We start from the raw sequence: 16,715 nt of genomic DNA, 5'->3' as shown, positions 1-16,715 counted from the left end.
GGATTAAGGCTAGGGTGTCAGTTTAAACAGTAATTTATTTAAAGAAAGTCTTATAACTGAAAGCTTTCACTTAACTTTAGTTAATTACTCTTAGCATACTTTATGAAAAACCAGTTTATTCTTAAAACAAAACAACAGAGAAAAGAAGACAGAAAGAAAGGAAATAAAGAAGAGAAAAAAAATTCTGCTTGGTGTCAATCATCCTCCTATTGAATAAGGGGTGCTATGCCATCTTTTTATTCCTTGAAATAATACTTTCAAGCCTTAGGGTTAAGCCAATTTTTTGCTCTCGGATTGGTGTGGGGTATTATACCTTGCTCTAGGCTTCAAATAGTGCCTTGAGCCCACCCAGGGATGCTAATTTGTTACCCCCAAAATTTGGACTTAAGGCATTCTAATACGACTACCTAGAACCCTAAATTGCTTGTCAATTTATTCTGTCTGAGTGGGGAGAAAGGTGGTGGCCTGCCTTAGAGGAATTGTGCATTTGTCTCTGACCACAGAGGACTCCCTAGAGCAGGCTAATCCTGCTCACTTTTGGAAGGACACTGACACAGCCCTCTGCTCAAAGGATTGACATACAAGCAGTAGTTCTTTGAAAATAAAGTCTCATTTATTGAGAGAAAATTAGTTGATTACAGTATATTTAATAAAGCAAGAAAGAAAGCAATATAGTATATAATACATAGTAAGGCACAGTTACATTGCGCTTAAAGATAATACGTTCAAATGGCACAGAAAACTATAGACTATATAAAGAATACAATGTTGTGGTATTGGTACACATTGACCCTTTCATACACATGCATAAGGCTTTTAACATTAAACATATTACAATGTAGCATACAATATCCTATGCACATGTATAAAACAGCATTACAACATTAAGGAAACATTGAAGAGTTAAGATTATCATTCTGTGAGTGATGGCCAGGCAATCGTAGAATGGGGTGGGGTATATCACACTCAGAAGCAGGCATCCAGCTTTATTGACAGGCATAGTCAGTCATTCCTCAAGAATCATCAAAAAATCAGACATATACTATTTCAACAATCCCTCTGTGTCATCTTGGGTCCTTTTGTTCTATCTCCGTCTGCTGCCACTCGTTTCTCTCTGCTCCAATCTTCTTCTTCTTCTTCTCCTGCTGCTGCTGCTGCTTCCACTCTGGTCTTCTCTATTGGCTTGGCTTGACTTTGCTTCTCCTCTCTGCTTCTCTTCTTCTTCTCTTCCTCACACTAGCCTGTCAGCTGACTCCTTATATTCAGTTTCTGGCCTTCTCTGATTGGTTGCTATTTCAGATTTAGTAATTAGCATGTATCCTACCCTGATCCTCACTGCCTGGATAGCAACTGTTCAGCCAGTCAGCTTTGCCTGTTACTGGAACTGCTCCTCCTCCTAACCCCTCTCTTCAGGTGTTTTGGAGTAAGTTGAGTCATTCCTGTTTGAATTTTATTTCACTACTGTTTCTTATCTGCTATTGGTCAATTTAGTCTGCTTCCTCCATCTTTGATGTTTTCTAATAGAGAATGAGTGTTGCCATCATTTTGGATTTTTAACTCTAAACTATCATTCTTTATATTTTATCTAAAGCAACTAATCTAAAACTACTGTTCCCTGCAAACTAAAGCACTCGGATGCTGCTACTACCTTTGTTATGCTAACTGGGAGAGTTGAAAGAAAAAGAGTACTTGTGGCACCTTAGAGACTAACAAATGTATCTGAGCATAAGCTTTCGTGAGCTACAGCTCACTTCATCGGATGCATTCATGATGTCTCTCACCTCCCTCCCTCTGATTGTTAGTATCTCTATGCCTGTCTCTGTCCTGGGTGCTGCAATCTTTATACAGGATCAAAGCAAATAAAAATCTCTTGTAACAATGGCCATTCTTTTGTTCTTAACATGGACTGTATCAACTTTCTTTCTTGACTCAAATGTGTTTTCTATGATTTAAGCCAGACAAAGTACCCAAAAGCTTATGCCCAAATAAATGTGTTAGTCTCTAAGGTGCCATAAGGATTGCTAGTTGTTTTTGCTGATACAGACTAACAGGGCTGCCACTCTGAAATCTGATTTTTGGTGCATCATCCTTTCCTGAATCCAGCCTGAATGAAAGGCATCAGAGGACTGATTACTTATTAATCTGCATCAGAATTACTCTCTGTATCAGTTTATCGATAACATACGGCAGAGAAATCAGTCTGTAGCTCTTTGGGTCTATCAATGGTTTCTGTGGCTTGGGAACTGCTATGGCCTTTGCTCTGCACTAGATTTTTGGGATGCTATAGTCCTGAGTACAGAAATTCAGAAATCGAAGCAGCAGCTTTTGGTCATTGGCCCAAAGTGAAAGACAAGTTCATTATGGATGTTATATAGATTAGGAGCCTTGTTAGGCTGCAATTAATATATAAACAGGTCAAACTCTTGATCACACTCAGAGTCTGAATCTCTAAGCAAACATCAATTTTCATTGCATGGCTGAAAACTTTCTCCATTAGGAGCACTGCCGTTGGCCACCAGCTGAGATTCAATAGAGTTTACAAGGATATTTCCCTCTTTCCTAGACTAGAATCTCCTTTCAGTCTCTTATAGGCCAGGCTTTGTGACTAGAATGCATGAAGTTTAATTTGGAGGCAGTTTCCTTTCACTGTTCTTGCGTGGTTTGATCTAGAAGGTAAAAAAGGTCTCTCCACTTTTGTCAAAAATCTCCTGTTCATTTTTTGTGGATTTAAATTTCTGGTATACTCTGGGTGCATCAGATGGCCATCCAGAAATTAATTGTTAATCAAATCCCTGAGCTATAGATTTCACTGACTTAAAAAAATTGTATACAATAAATGAAGAATTAGTATTAAAAATAATGTAGGAAACAGGTCAACAAAAAAAGAACCGATAAAGTGCAACATCTGATTAATAAGATTAAAAGGCTGAAGCTTAGAAAAGAAAAAAATCAGAGAATGAGAAAAGTTAAAAGGAATTGTCACTTGGGATTCAAAGGATTTGTAATGAGCCTAGATGGACAGGTAGGAAAGAGCCTTAAGAACCGTACAAAATGGAAGTTGGCTTTATCTGGTGATTCTTCAATGGAATCACTTGCCTGAATAAATATTAATCACGTGAGTAAAGTTTGCAGGATAAGAACCTGAGAGGAAAAAAACACATAAAGCAATGTAAAGCAAAGGAAATTATGCATATTTTTAGAGTCTATAAAATGAATGTTACCAATGAGAGTAAGCAGAGCACAGTTGAACCAGATGTGTTCATCAACAAAAGCTTTTGGTTTTGGAAATTTATCCAGACAAAACTTGTTCTCAGACTTTAATGAGGAAATAGGTCAAAAATTCCTCCTTCAAAATATGCTCATATAAATGGTTATTTATGAGTGCAAGGGCTCATGTGTATGCACAAAGACCTGTTTCACATGCAAAACGAATATTTGACAAAAATACTACACAAATATAGTATTTTTCATACATCAATCTCAATGCACTTTACAACAGTAATTATGTCTCACAAAACCCATGTGAAATACTGTAAGGATTATTATACTGTATCTATTTTACAGATTTTACAATGGCAATTACCTGATTGCACATGCATATATAGATTTTTTTTACATAACTGCACTCCAAAATAAAACAATGTAAAACTTTAGAGCCTACAAGTCCACTCATCCTACTTCTTGTTCAGCCAATCACTAAGACAAACAAGCTTGTTTACATTTACAGGAGTTACTGCTGACTGCTTTTTATTTACAAAATCACCTGAAAGTAAGAATAGGCATTCACATGGCACTTCTGTAGCCATCATTGCAAGGTATTTATGTTGCCATATATGCTAAACATTCATATGCCCCTTCATGCTTTGGCCACCATTCCAGGGGACATGCTTCCATGCTGATGATGTTCATTAAAAAAAATCACAGGTTTCAGAGTAGCAGCCGTGTTAGTCTGTATTCTCAAAAAGAAAAGGAGTACTTGTGGCACCTTAGAATTTGTTAGTCTCTAAGGTGCCACAAGTACTCCTTTTCTTATTAAAAAAAATGCGTTAATTTTGTGACTGAACTCCTTGGGAGAGAATTGTATGTCTCCTGTTCTGTTTTACCTGCATTCTGCCATATATTTCATGTTATAGCGGTCTCGGATGATGACCCAACACATGTTCATTTTAAGAACACTTTCACAGCAGATTTGACAAAATGCAAAGAAGGTATCAATGTGAGATTTCTAAAGATAGATATAGCATTCGACCCAAGGTTTAAGAATCTGAAGTGCCTTCCAAAATCTGAGAGGGATGAGGTGTAGAAGATGCTTTAAGATGTCTTAAAAGAGCAACACTCAGATATGGAAACTACAGAACCCGAACCACCAAAAAAGAAAATCAACCTTCTGCTGGTGGCATCTGACTCAGATGATGAAAATGAACATGCGTCGGTCCACTCTGCTTTGAATCGTTATTGACCAAAACTCGTCATCAGCATGGACGCATATCATCTGGAATAGTGGTTGAAGCATGAAGGGACATATGAATCTTTAGCACATCTGGCATGTAAATATTTTGCGATGCTGGCAACAACAGTGCCATAAGAACACCTGTTCTCACTTTCTGGTGATATTGTAAACAAGACGTGGGCAGCATTATCTCCTGCAAATTGTAACCAAACTTGTTTGTCTGAGCGATTGGCTGAAGTAGGACTGAGTGGACTTGTAGTTTCTAAACTTTTACATTGTTTTATTTTTGAATGCAGTTATTTTTCATACATAATTCTACATTTGTAAGTTCAGCTTTCATTATAAAGAAATTACACTACAATACTTGTATAAGGTGAATTGAAATATACTATTTTGTTTTATTTTTTACAGTGCAAATATTTGTAAACAAAAATAAATATGAAGTGACCACCGTACATGTTGTATTCTATGTTGTAATTGAAATCAATATATTTGAAAATGTAGAAAACATCCAAAAATATTTTTAAATGGTATTCTATTATTAACAGCTCAATTACTGGTGATTACTTTTTTAATCGCTTTACATCCCTAATATACATACATACATACATACATAGAGAGAGAGAGAGGTATTCCATTAAAATGTAATTTTTAAAGCTCCTGGATACCAGGACACACTTGTTTCCCAACTGTGATGGACACGATTATTAGCTTATTAAATGTGTTAGTCTCTAAGGTACCAAAAGTATTCCTCGTTCTTTTTGCTGATACAGACTAACACGGCTACCACTCTGAAATTATTATTATAGAGGCACAACAGTATCATAGTAGTTAATGTTGCTTCAGGACTTCATTTTAAAGGTTGATCTTTTTAAGTCCTCTAATATCAATACACTTAGATCCCTTTGAAATTTGGTGTGGCTCAGGATGGTGCAAGTTGGTATTAGTGTTCCAAATTTGTGGTCATCAGAGCTAGGGATGGTGGAAATATAAGCCCCAAACAACTAGACATTTTTGAAAAAGTTTCTAGGTGGGTTTTTTTTGGAGGGGGGAGAGGTTGTATGGAGCTAGAGATCAAATTATTGATGTGATATAGATCAAAATGATCTCAATAGGTCAAGTTTTAGCCAAGCTAGTGTGTGGCACTCACTTAAATCTTTGGGGGACCCAGCTTGACAAAGGCATTTAAGGAAATGTATATTTTTACAGTATGCTTGCACCAGTACAGAAAATTGGCTAGAGGGTTCCCACCAGTCCTACCATTTTATATGCTTTAAAGCTTGATTCTTGAAGTGCTCTAAAATCTGAACGTTACTTGGGTTGACTTGAAATGTGGTATGCCTCCTGGGGATGTGTAGTAGTGTTCGTGTTCCAAATTTGGGGTCATTTGAACAAGGGGTTCTTGAATTACATTCTGCCCCCAAAACTGGTTTCTTTTTGCTGCCTTGTACCATTAAACTGGTAAATGAATAATAAATCACAGACTTCATTGAGATTGATAGCTGTGAACTCATCCTTCAATTAACATAAATAAGGAAACGCTTACAAGCCCCGACTATATACAAAAGGAGTTTTGGACTGAGTGGTGGAGGTTGCTCCAATTTGGGAGACAATTTTATTTTGGGGAGAACGTAATCAAAGTCTTTGGGAAAGAAAAGTTAGACATGTGAGTGCTTCCTGACAGAGGGTATTTGGGGAGTGGAGGTGTGAGGAAATAGGGGGAGAAGGGTTTGGGGCTGCAGCAAGGTCAGGAAGGTTAGGCTTACTTATACTTAGGCTTTGTCTACACTACAAAGTTTTGTCGACATAAGTCAGCTTTCGGCGACAAAACAGTGTAGGTGTACACACTACAATGCTTCTTCTGTTGCCAAAACTCTCCTGGTATGCCAACAAAATAAAACCACCTTGATGAAAGGCATAGAACTTTTTGTGGCAAAATTAGATTGATAAAGTATCAGTATAGAAACTCTGCTTGGTTCTGTCTTTGTAAATGGCCTCCAAGAGGTGTCCAACAATGCCCATGCTGACCACACTGGTCAGTGGTTCAAATGCTGCTGCCTTGCTCCCAGGTACACAGGCATCTACCCCTCCCTCTTAAAAGGCCTGGGAATTTTTGAAATTCCACTTTTTGCTTGCTCGGCGTGGATGGCTCACATCACATCTTCCCAGCTGACCATAGCAGTGCCACGCAGGAAATGCTCTCCCATTTGGAGAACACGCCTGAGTTGTTAGATCTGCTGGCACCATGGGAAGTTGGTACCATAGGTTGGGTGAGGTTGTGCCTCCCCAGACAGCCAGGCATGGCCCCACCCATGCTCCGTCCCCTGACCTCCCGCTGTCCTGCTTTCCACTCTGCATGTGGCTACAGTCCCCCAGCGTTGGCTGGGGCTGGGGCCGCACAGTCCTCCCTCCCAGTGTTATCTCAATGGGGAGCCAAGATAATTCTGAATGTGTAAAGTGGTGTAGGTATTGGAATAGAAACAAGCCCCTTTTTCTCAAAAGAGCAGATTTTCCCTCTGGCGTACCTGTCACCGGCAGATTGGTGCAGATATCCTCCCCCCTCTCCCCTTGTGTGGTGCACAATAAATATAACTGACAAGATATGAGGTTAAAAACAAACAGGTAAATGTATTAGGGGATAGAATTACACAGATAGGAAGGGGTAAATGAAAATGACTAATAGCTATATAACAAACAAACCCAGTGATGCAGCAGCTCTTCCCTGCGAGCGTGAAGCTCAACTCCAAGAATGAAACTAAACCCACCCTGGCATTCAAGAAATATGACCCCCAACTTTGAAACTGTAATTGATTTCTCACTCAATTCCCAGCACTTCAGTGGCGGCAGTGAAATCCAGTACCTCTACTCTGTAGGTAGTTGAAACCCTTGGAGGAGGAACACTGGAAAGTCCCTCGATGTATGTCAGGACAGAAGAAGTGAACCAGGAACCCTCTGGATGGTGATGTTCTCCAGGTGAAGGACAGATAAGATGGTAATACGTCTTCTTCTTTTCTTTTCACTCTGAGAACAAATGGTGTTCTTCGCTAATGCACAAGTGCCACAAAGACCCAAAACCGCACACACAGTTGCTGTGATGGACTGCTCCATCAGCCTGTGATCATAGTTCTTTTATAGAATCTATGGCGGGAAAATGTGGTACAATCCCTAGAAAGGTGGGAAACACACTGAGGTGATGGAACCTTAGGGATTGCCCAGTGGCAGGAAAAACCCATTCAGTCCAGTTTTATCCAGACTAGGCTGACAGTGAACAGAAGGTCACAAGATGGAGTCATAAGATGACAGTTTTTAGACTCCATCTTAGATTGCTACAGTGTCCTTAAAATCACTGATCATTGGGGGTCTGATACCCCCACAATAAACCATGTGTAATGAACCGGAGAACAATACAATAGTCCATACCCAACACTGGTGCTCCGGGGCTGGGGGCGAGTTGAGGCTGCGTGCCACCTGCCCTCTTGTTGTTCCTGGTCTGGGCAGGGGGAGCTAGCCTGGGGCGGGAGCTGGTGGGCTTGGTGGGGAAGACTCTGGCAGAGGGGGGCAAGCAGAAGGGGCAGGGCCTCAGGCAGAAGCGGCAGGGCTGGATGCTAGCCTACCACAGCCGGTGGTTCACATGCTGCCTATGGTTGGCACTGTGAGGAGAGGAGGCTGTGGAGTCTCAGCTCCTCTCCAGCCATAGGAACTTCGATACCTATGGTCAGATTTCTCATGGCATGTTGGATAAGGGCTATGAACGGGATGTGCATAAGTGTTCTGTGAAGATAAAGGAGGCAGGCGTACCAGAAGGCAAGTGAGTCAAACCATTGCTCTTGTGCTGAAGACCTGCCATTTCTATAAGGAGCTGGACCCCACCTCTCCTGCTAAGAGCCCCGTGGATACTTCAGCGGGGCTGGAGACAGCAGACAGTGGAATCAACCCCAAGGGTGAAGGTGTGGATGAGGAGATTGAGTTGGAGGATGATGTGGAGCACACAGTAGAGTTGTCTGGTTGTGAGGTGAGTAGGATCTCTTTTCCTCTCTGGAGGGGTCTAGCCATCTCTGGTGCACATGATGCAGGAGAGGAGAACTCTGGTAAGTGAGCTTCTTGAGTTGATGCTGCTCGGTTATGTAAGGTAGACCTGTCCATTGTTTTGTATATTCTAGAAGTGGGTGAAGGGATAGAAATGTAGAAGACTAGTTGTGTTTGTGTGTGCTTCACATTCCCCTACGCACCTAAGCAGTGCAGCAGAACAGTGTGTTAATGCACACTGAGATTTCATGGGAATTCTCCAGAGAGATCTCTAGGAAATGTTCCTGGAGGTATTTGCCAATCCTTGCCGAAGGTTCCTTAGCAGAACTGCTTCGTTCCTTCCCCCAGTGAACTTTCCCATGCCACGGGCAATTACCTGTGCAGGGACCAAAACAGCACACAGGCAAGCAGCATAGAGACCCAGTCTGAAGCTGCATGCATGCAGGAGTTGCACCCTTGTATCCTTGCTTATCCTCAGGAGTGAGATACCAGCTTCAATGGCCCTCATCTGTGGAAAATGGTGGCAGAATTTAAAATATTGTCCCTAGTTGCCTGCAGTGATCCCCTTAAAAAGCCACTGAGGCCCTTTGCCCCATCATGAGTGCCCCCTCTCTGACCCGGGTCAAACTCACCATATTTAGGGTGTTTAGTGAGCTGTATGCTTGCCAAGGGACAGTGAGAAACTGATTTTCATTTAAAAAGAGGTGCATTTTACTATGCTTTGATGCTGTGCATACACTAACAATCATACATCTGTTTATTGTTTCTTGTGCTTTTGCACATGTGGCCTTCAGGGGAACCCCCAGTAGTGGATTAACCACTGGGTTGACAGGGCCCATGCCCAGGGACCCCAGCCAACTGCCCCCCCCCAGATTCTTCTGCATGGTGGGTGGGGCAGGGGAAGCTCCCATGCCCCCCAACCCCATCCCCAGCTGAAGCTGTGGGAGGGGAGAAGCCCCCAGCAGTGCTCCCCTGACTACATCCTAGGCAGAAGCCCTCAGGTGGGGGAAGCCCACAGGTGGGGAAATCTCCCCCAGCAGTCCCCATCCCTGGCAGAGGAAGCCCCCAGTGCCCCAACCCCATCACTGGTAGAAGCCACGGGGCAGCAGGGGAAGCCCCAGCGCCTCAACCCTGGTCCCCAGCAGAAACATGGGGGTAGCAGGGGAAGCCCCAGCTTCAGCCCTGGGACTGGAGTGGCTCTCACTCCCCACTGAAGCCTGGGGCCCTGGTGCAGGGACAGAGCTTTTCCAGTTTTGGGGCCACAGTGGGGTAGGAGGAGCAGAAAGGTTCTGGGGTGAGCAGAATCAGGGGGACCCTGGGTGGAACAGAGTGTGGTCCTGGGGAAGAGACAGAAAGGTGTGGGGCTGTGACGGGGCCTCGGGTGGAAGGGGGCAGAATGGGAGTGGGACCTCAGGTGGAAGGGATGGGGAGAGGCTGCCACTTGCTCTGGCCCCCCTCTCTGACCCGGGAAACCTTAATCCACCTCTGTAAATCCCCTGCACACCGGTGAAGCACTTCCTCCAGATAAGTAAGCAACCAAGGAGGACATGTTTCAAGAGGTGCTCTAATCCTCAGAGGCCAAAAAACAAGAATACAGCATGTGGAGAGACATTTTTAAAGAAAATTATAAAATAGACAGGCAGGACAGAAAGGAGAGCCAAAGCTAATTTTAATGGGCCAAGAGCAGATGATAAAAGTGATGGAGGAGCAAACAGAGATGTTAAAGTCCCAAATCATTGCTGCAGGGTGAATTCATGCATGCTCCTCCTCCCTCCCTCACAGCAGAAACAGAACTGCTTTCCATGCCCTCCCCAAATATTCTTTGAGATTCATGGCCCGTCTTGGTACCCCGTTTACTCCACCTCTTCAAACAGCTTCCAGAATGACACACAGCTATAACAGCCTACACTGCCCTTCATTGTTATCTCCCTTCCCGCCAAGCCTTTTGTGGATGTTATTAATGGTATTTAATAAAAATGTACTCTCCGGAAGATAATAAATCTTTATTTGTCTCCTACACATGGTGGTTGCTGCTGGAATTAAAACACAATGGCAATTTGATCATTTCCTGAGTATAAATCACAGTCAGGAATTGTCAAAATTTTCATGCAAGGCAGCAAGTTAACAAAGTATAGCAGCGTGCAGTATAGAAAGACACATTACTGGAGCTCATTGTCAAAATAGTGCCTCAAAGCCTTGCTGATTCAAATATAGACTCTGTTTTGTCCCTCTAATAGTCTTAGTATCTGGCTGCTCAAAATCAGCCACGAGGAGATCCACTGTTGCACTCTACCCAGGGGAAACTTTTCACCCTGAACCTCACAAATATTATGGAGTGCAAAGCAGGCTGCTATGACCATGAGAATATTTTCCTCCTTTAGGTCTAACCTGCCATAAAGGCAGCACCACTGTGCTTTTAATCTGCCAAAGGCATATTCTACGGTCATTCTGCACCTGCTCAGCCTATTGTTGAAGCGTTCCTTTCTGCTATCCAGGTTTCCCCTGGAAGGCTTCATAAGCCATGAGAGTAAGGGGTGTGCTGGGTCTCACAGGATCATTATAGGCATTTCAGCATTCTCCACTGGAATTTTCTGGTCTGGAAAGAAAGTTCCTGCTTGTAGCTTTCTTTACAGGCCAGCATTCCTAAAGATGTATGCATTAACAAAACCAACTAACATTTCTGAAGTAGGAAAGAAGTCAGAATTTTTTTTAAAAAAATCCACCATAACTTAAAAAAAAAATTGAAAGGAAGCATTTTCAAACTATTTATCTATAATTTATTGGATGAATAAAATTATATCTCAGTCTACAGTTTTTAATCCCTCAAAATGATTTGGAAAAATCATCAAGGTATTTAACAAACATTTTCAAACATGTCTGCAATTATAGGCACAATCAATGACTGTCTGCCCTGGTAATTTTCTTGTTCCAATGGCAATACATTGCTCCTTTCTTTAAGTAAATATTGTTCTCATTTAGAATTATGATTTTTTCATATGTTGGCAGATTATAAAATTCTCTGTGACCCTCTAGACACAGTAGCCGATATCAGTGACTGACTTAATAGTGCTTTAAAACTGGGGGCCTGTTTCTTCTCTCACAGTTCTCTGGTTTTTAGAGCACTGTAACTTCATTCGCTTCATTGGAGTTATTTCTGATTTACCCTGATGTAAGAGAATAGCCACCAATTTGCTACAGAGTAAGTCTCCCAGGACGTGAAAAGATGCCACACTTCCTGTGTACTCTTTATGCAGACTTCTGTTTCCTGGGACACTTCCTGTGGAGACAGAAACAAAGCAGTTCAGGGAAGGGCAGTCACAGGCTACAGCTACACAGAGCAGTAGGGAGCTTTGTTGTCTCATTTGTGTACATAGTCCTGTTCTTAATAAAAAGGTTTATTTTGACACCAGTCTGCTATCAGTAAAATAATCCTGAAGCAGCTGGGCTGTTGCCCTGGGAGTCAGTTTGTGTCTGTCACATGATTGGGAATTCTAGGTGAATGTAATGTTTCAATTCTTAAGGTATCAAAAGGTCGGGAGTTCAGCTGAGCAGCCATAGCCTTTGGAATCTGTGTCTCTCCCACTTAACTTTCTTTCTTCCAACAAGTCCTCCTCTTGCATGGAGCTTGTACTGGTCTGGGATCAGTGTTGTTCAACATATTCATAAAATGATCTGCAAAAAGGGGTAAACAGTGAGGTGGCAAAGTTTGCAGATGATACAAAATGATTCAAGATAAATCCAAAAGTGACTGCAAAGAGTTACAAAGGGATCTCACAAAACTTGGTGACTTGCAACAAAATGGCAGATGATTATAATTTGTAATTATGTTTCCAGAGGACTGCAAATTCATAAGAATCCTTCTCACTCTGCCTGTATCATCCTGAATTGTGAAATGTAGCTGTCCTTAACGTGCATCAGAATAATACCAGTGAATCTAGATGTGAATAAGATTGCTGACAGTTTCATCCAGAAATCCACAGTGAGACATAATGTCGTTAAACTGGGACATTAGTGAAGACAGCTTGTAGGTGATTATCATGAATTACAGTATATTAAGATAATTGAAATGTAATTAATAACAATTGAATTATTAAAGTAGTAAAGATATCAATGATAGATTCATTCAATAACTAGAATATGAAAGAAGTGTATAAATATGCTGAAAATAGTCTCCTCCCAAAACTGTCAGCGTGCCCCCCCCCCACAAACACACACATCTCTTCAAAATCACCCACCGGCAAAACCAAAAGTCAATGCCTATGGATCTGATACTATGGTGACGATGGCACATAGAATAGAAAGGATAGTACACCTGATTATTCATGGCCCCAGTGGCCATTCCAGCAGCTGGGGATTGACTGTATGTAGGGATGTCCCAGCTGCACACCATTTTTCTCAGCCACACCACCTGCATAGAGGGGCCTTTAGAAGGGTAGTGTAGTGGCTGACATAGTACCCCTTTGCTACCTGATGATTCAGTTGTACAAGGGGAATGCTCAGGGGAACAGATCCATTGATTTTTCTGTTCTTTGGGCCCTTTCAGCTGGAGCAGAGTGCATATAAGTAATCTCTCTCTCCTTTGCATGTACTTCTTTAAAATATTCATAGTCATGATCATATCCCAACAGTCTTTCTTTAGCTAAGGTGTCATATTTACTTCTTTTAATCTTTCCTCATAATCCAGTTGCTCCAGATCCCTGATTATTTTGCTCTTTTCTCTGAACATCTGCCAATTTATCAAGAATTTTATTGTAATATAATGCCTAGAAATTAATGTACTGTCTTCCTTCCAATGTTTCCTCAAGTGACTATATAATGACTATTCAAAGTGATGTATGTGGAATGTATTGGTGATCAGCAATTTCTGGTATATATGTGTTCATATCATTGTCAGTCTGAACCCCAGCAGTGCCAGCATAGAGGTCAAGACTGAACAGATATTGAGAGTAAACTACACTCTGTTCCCTAGAAGCTGTCATTCTGGGTCAATCTTCAGGCACACTGATGGTCAGTGAGGGGAAACTTGGACTTGCCAGTGCCTATGTTGCACATGTTCTGTGGATAATAAAAGTTTATGTGCACTTCATTAACATTAAAGATGAATAAAAACTGAAATGGCATTATTCTTATTATGGCAGTATCAAGTGGCCCCAACCAAAATCAGCTTCCTGTTGTGCTAGAGACTATACATCAGGGGTCTCAAACACACGGAGTTATCTGCTATGGCCTGCCAAGCTTCCCACCCCCTCTGCCTCCCTGGAGTTATTTCCTGCTGTCTCCAAGCTCCCCTCACCTGCTGCCCTCTCTCCCCGCCAGAGGTGGAGCAGGGGCAGGAATTTGGGAGAAGGGGTTGGAATAGGCGTGGGCTTTTGCATCTTTATATGAAAAGATGTCAGTGATGCGGCCCTCGGGCCAATGTACTAGTCCTCCTGTGGCCCTTGTGGTGATTTGAGTTTGAGATCCCGGCTATAAACTAATAAGATGTAGCTCATATATATCTATATCTACTCATGATATATCTATATCTATATATAGCATGAGTAAATCTCAAAGTGCTTTACAAAGGGAGGCAATCATCATCTACATTTTACAGTTAAGGAAACTAAGTCAAAAAACCGAATTAACTAGCCCAAAGTGTCCCAGCTGACCAGAGCTGGGACTAGAATCTGGGTCTAAGTACAGTGCTCTATCCCCTAGGTTAGACTGAGCAAGGGATGTGCGTAAGTACATAATAAGAGAGAGTCCCTGCCCCAAGGAGTTTATACTCTAAATCAGTGGTGGGCAACCTGCGGCACGTGGGCCACATGCGGCCCATCAGGATAATCTGGTTGCGGCCATGAGACATTTTGTTGACTGTCAGCAGGCACAGCCCCTCGCAGCTCCCAGTGGCTGTGGTTCGCCATGCGGCCAGCACGTCCCTTCAGCAAAATGTCTCGCGGCCCACAATCAGATTACCCTGATGGGCTACATGAGGCCCACAGGCTGCAGGTTGCCCACTACTGCTCTAAATAGACAAGACAGATAAAGGTACAAGAAAGGAACTGTTATTATCCCCATTGTACAGATGTGTAGCTAAGGCAACGAAAGAGTAATTGCCTTTCCCGGTGTCACCTGGTCAACTGGTAGAACCCAGTTCTCTAAAGTCCTAATCCAATGCCTTAACCACAAAACCCTTGTTTCCTTCCTGCTACAGGTGTGCTGTTTTTTTAAAATATAATCCTTTCCAGTTAGGAATTGAGTAATAGTGTCTAAAAGTAATATACCAAAGACTTTACTTTAGCTGGGCATAGATACATATGCTATTCATGGTATATATGTTTTCAATAAATAGAACAAATTTTACAGAATGCCTGATGCATGTTTGCTGAATAGTATAAACAAAACTATGTTGATTTCATATTTCTTGTCTTTTTCTCCAATTGTACATACTCTACAAATCTTCCTTTCCTATTGAAAAGAAACATTTGCCAAGCTTCACTAAACGATTTGATAGTTTCAACAACAACTAGTCATTGAGCCCCAACTCTACTCCCTTAAAACTGACAATTTTGTAAATGACAACTCAATACATTTTTCATGAAGGAAACTATTACAAAGTAGGCACTGGGGCAGCTATAGATTTTTCTGTTGCATATATTCAATTGCTGACAGTTTCCTTTCACAATTAGAAACTCCACTCTTGACTAGAGCTATGTGATACTATCAATTTTTGCTTTGAGTAATCACAGATGTGATCCAGGTTGAGAACATGACATTACTGGAGAATGAGTTTTTGGCAGTGAAACTAGCCAAATTATACTAAATTGCAAGCCTGAAATTTGATGCAGGTGGAAATTCATAATTTCCCTCAGTTTATATAGCTCCGTTTTGCCTATGTATATTAAAACTACAACAAAAAGATTGTTTACATTCAGTTTGAATGGTAATGATATTTCAAACAGTTCTAGTTTTATGTAAGACTACATGAAACTGGATGGATTTAGGAACAGATTCATGTCCCTTTAAGTCTGCTTTGTGTCACTTTGGCAGGACATGACATTCTTAAATCCATCTTAACCATCTGTCTGGGGATTCTTTATCATGGAAAGTTCCTCCAGGAGAATTCCTGGTAGTGTATATATAGTATATACACCAGGTGATATAGGTAGTCCACATAAAACAAAGCAGGCCCAAAGCTGCTCTGTCTTGGGCCAGGAGCATAGGCCAGTGCCACCTTAATATCACTATTGCCCAATCTTCTTTCACACCCTGAATTTAGGCTGAGCACAACTCAACCCGTAAAGTAAATCTGGGTCATAATTGCCATAGCTTTGGTGAACCAGTCATTGGATTCATTTTTCTCAAGTTTGCATGGAGCTTCAGGTTTGCCTGGAGATGAATAGTTTAGCCATTGGATCTTGTCTTTCTTTGTCTGCTAGATTGAAGAGCCCTCTATTAAATTTCTGTTCCCCATGTAGGTACTAACAGACTGATAAAGTCAATCTTTTAGCTTCTCTTTGTTAAATAAAAAAAGACTGAGATCCTTGAGTCTTTCATGTTTTCTAATCCTTTAATCATTTTTCTCCTGATGGCTGTGGGGATATGTGGACAACCCCCTTCTGAGACCTTTACTTCACATTTCCACACCTGATTCTCCTCTCAAATATACTAGTTGTACACTAGTGTAATGCCATTGTCTTAAATTAAGTTATTCATGATGTATACTGAGGAAAGCAAGGGGAGATTCAGGCCTCTTGAGTCCTTCAATGAGATCAGCAATTAGAATTTGTGCCTCCCATAATCCCCAGGAAAGGTCTTTAAAGGAATGGGCTGCCTGACCATCCTGGATTTAGCTGCAGCTGGGAAGTGCTACTTCAATTTCTCTGCCTCTTTAAAGGTAACCTCTCATTCTTGGTCCAGATGCACGCTGTAGGTCAAATTTTGAGGTTCTTACTCAGGACTTATTTTGACAATCCCTACATCTGGCCAAGCACTGCTCATTGTAGAGCCCAAAAGGCTTTGGGTAGGTTCAGGGGAATATAGCTTTTCACCATCTTTGCATTTCTTGGGCTTCCTGAAGTTTAGTTAGCCCTCAGCCACAAAACACAACAGTGTCAGGGCTGCATTAACTTTTTTCTACTGGTAATGGTTGTAGAGTGCAATTGGAGATCAGCAGAGTGCAGCATTACTCTGGCCATATCTGCTTCTGCAGGACACACACACACACACACACACACACACACACACACACAACATATCC

This window comes from Dermochelys coriacea, chromosome 5 (genome assembly GCF_009764565.3).
Source record: "Dermochelys coriacea isolate rDerCor1 chromosome 5, rDerCor1.pri.v4, whole genome shotgun sequence".
NCBI lineage: Eukaryota > Metazoa > Chordata > Testudines > Dermochelyidae > Dermochelys > Dermochelys coriacea.
This window is presented reverse-complemented; position numbering follows the sequence as displayed.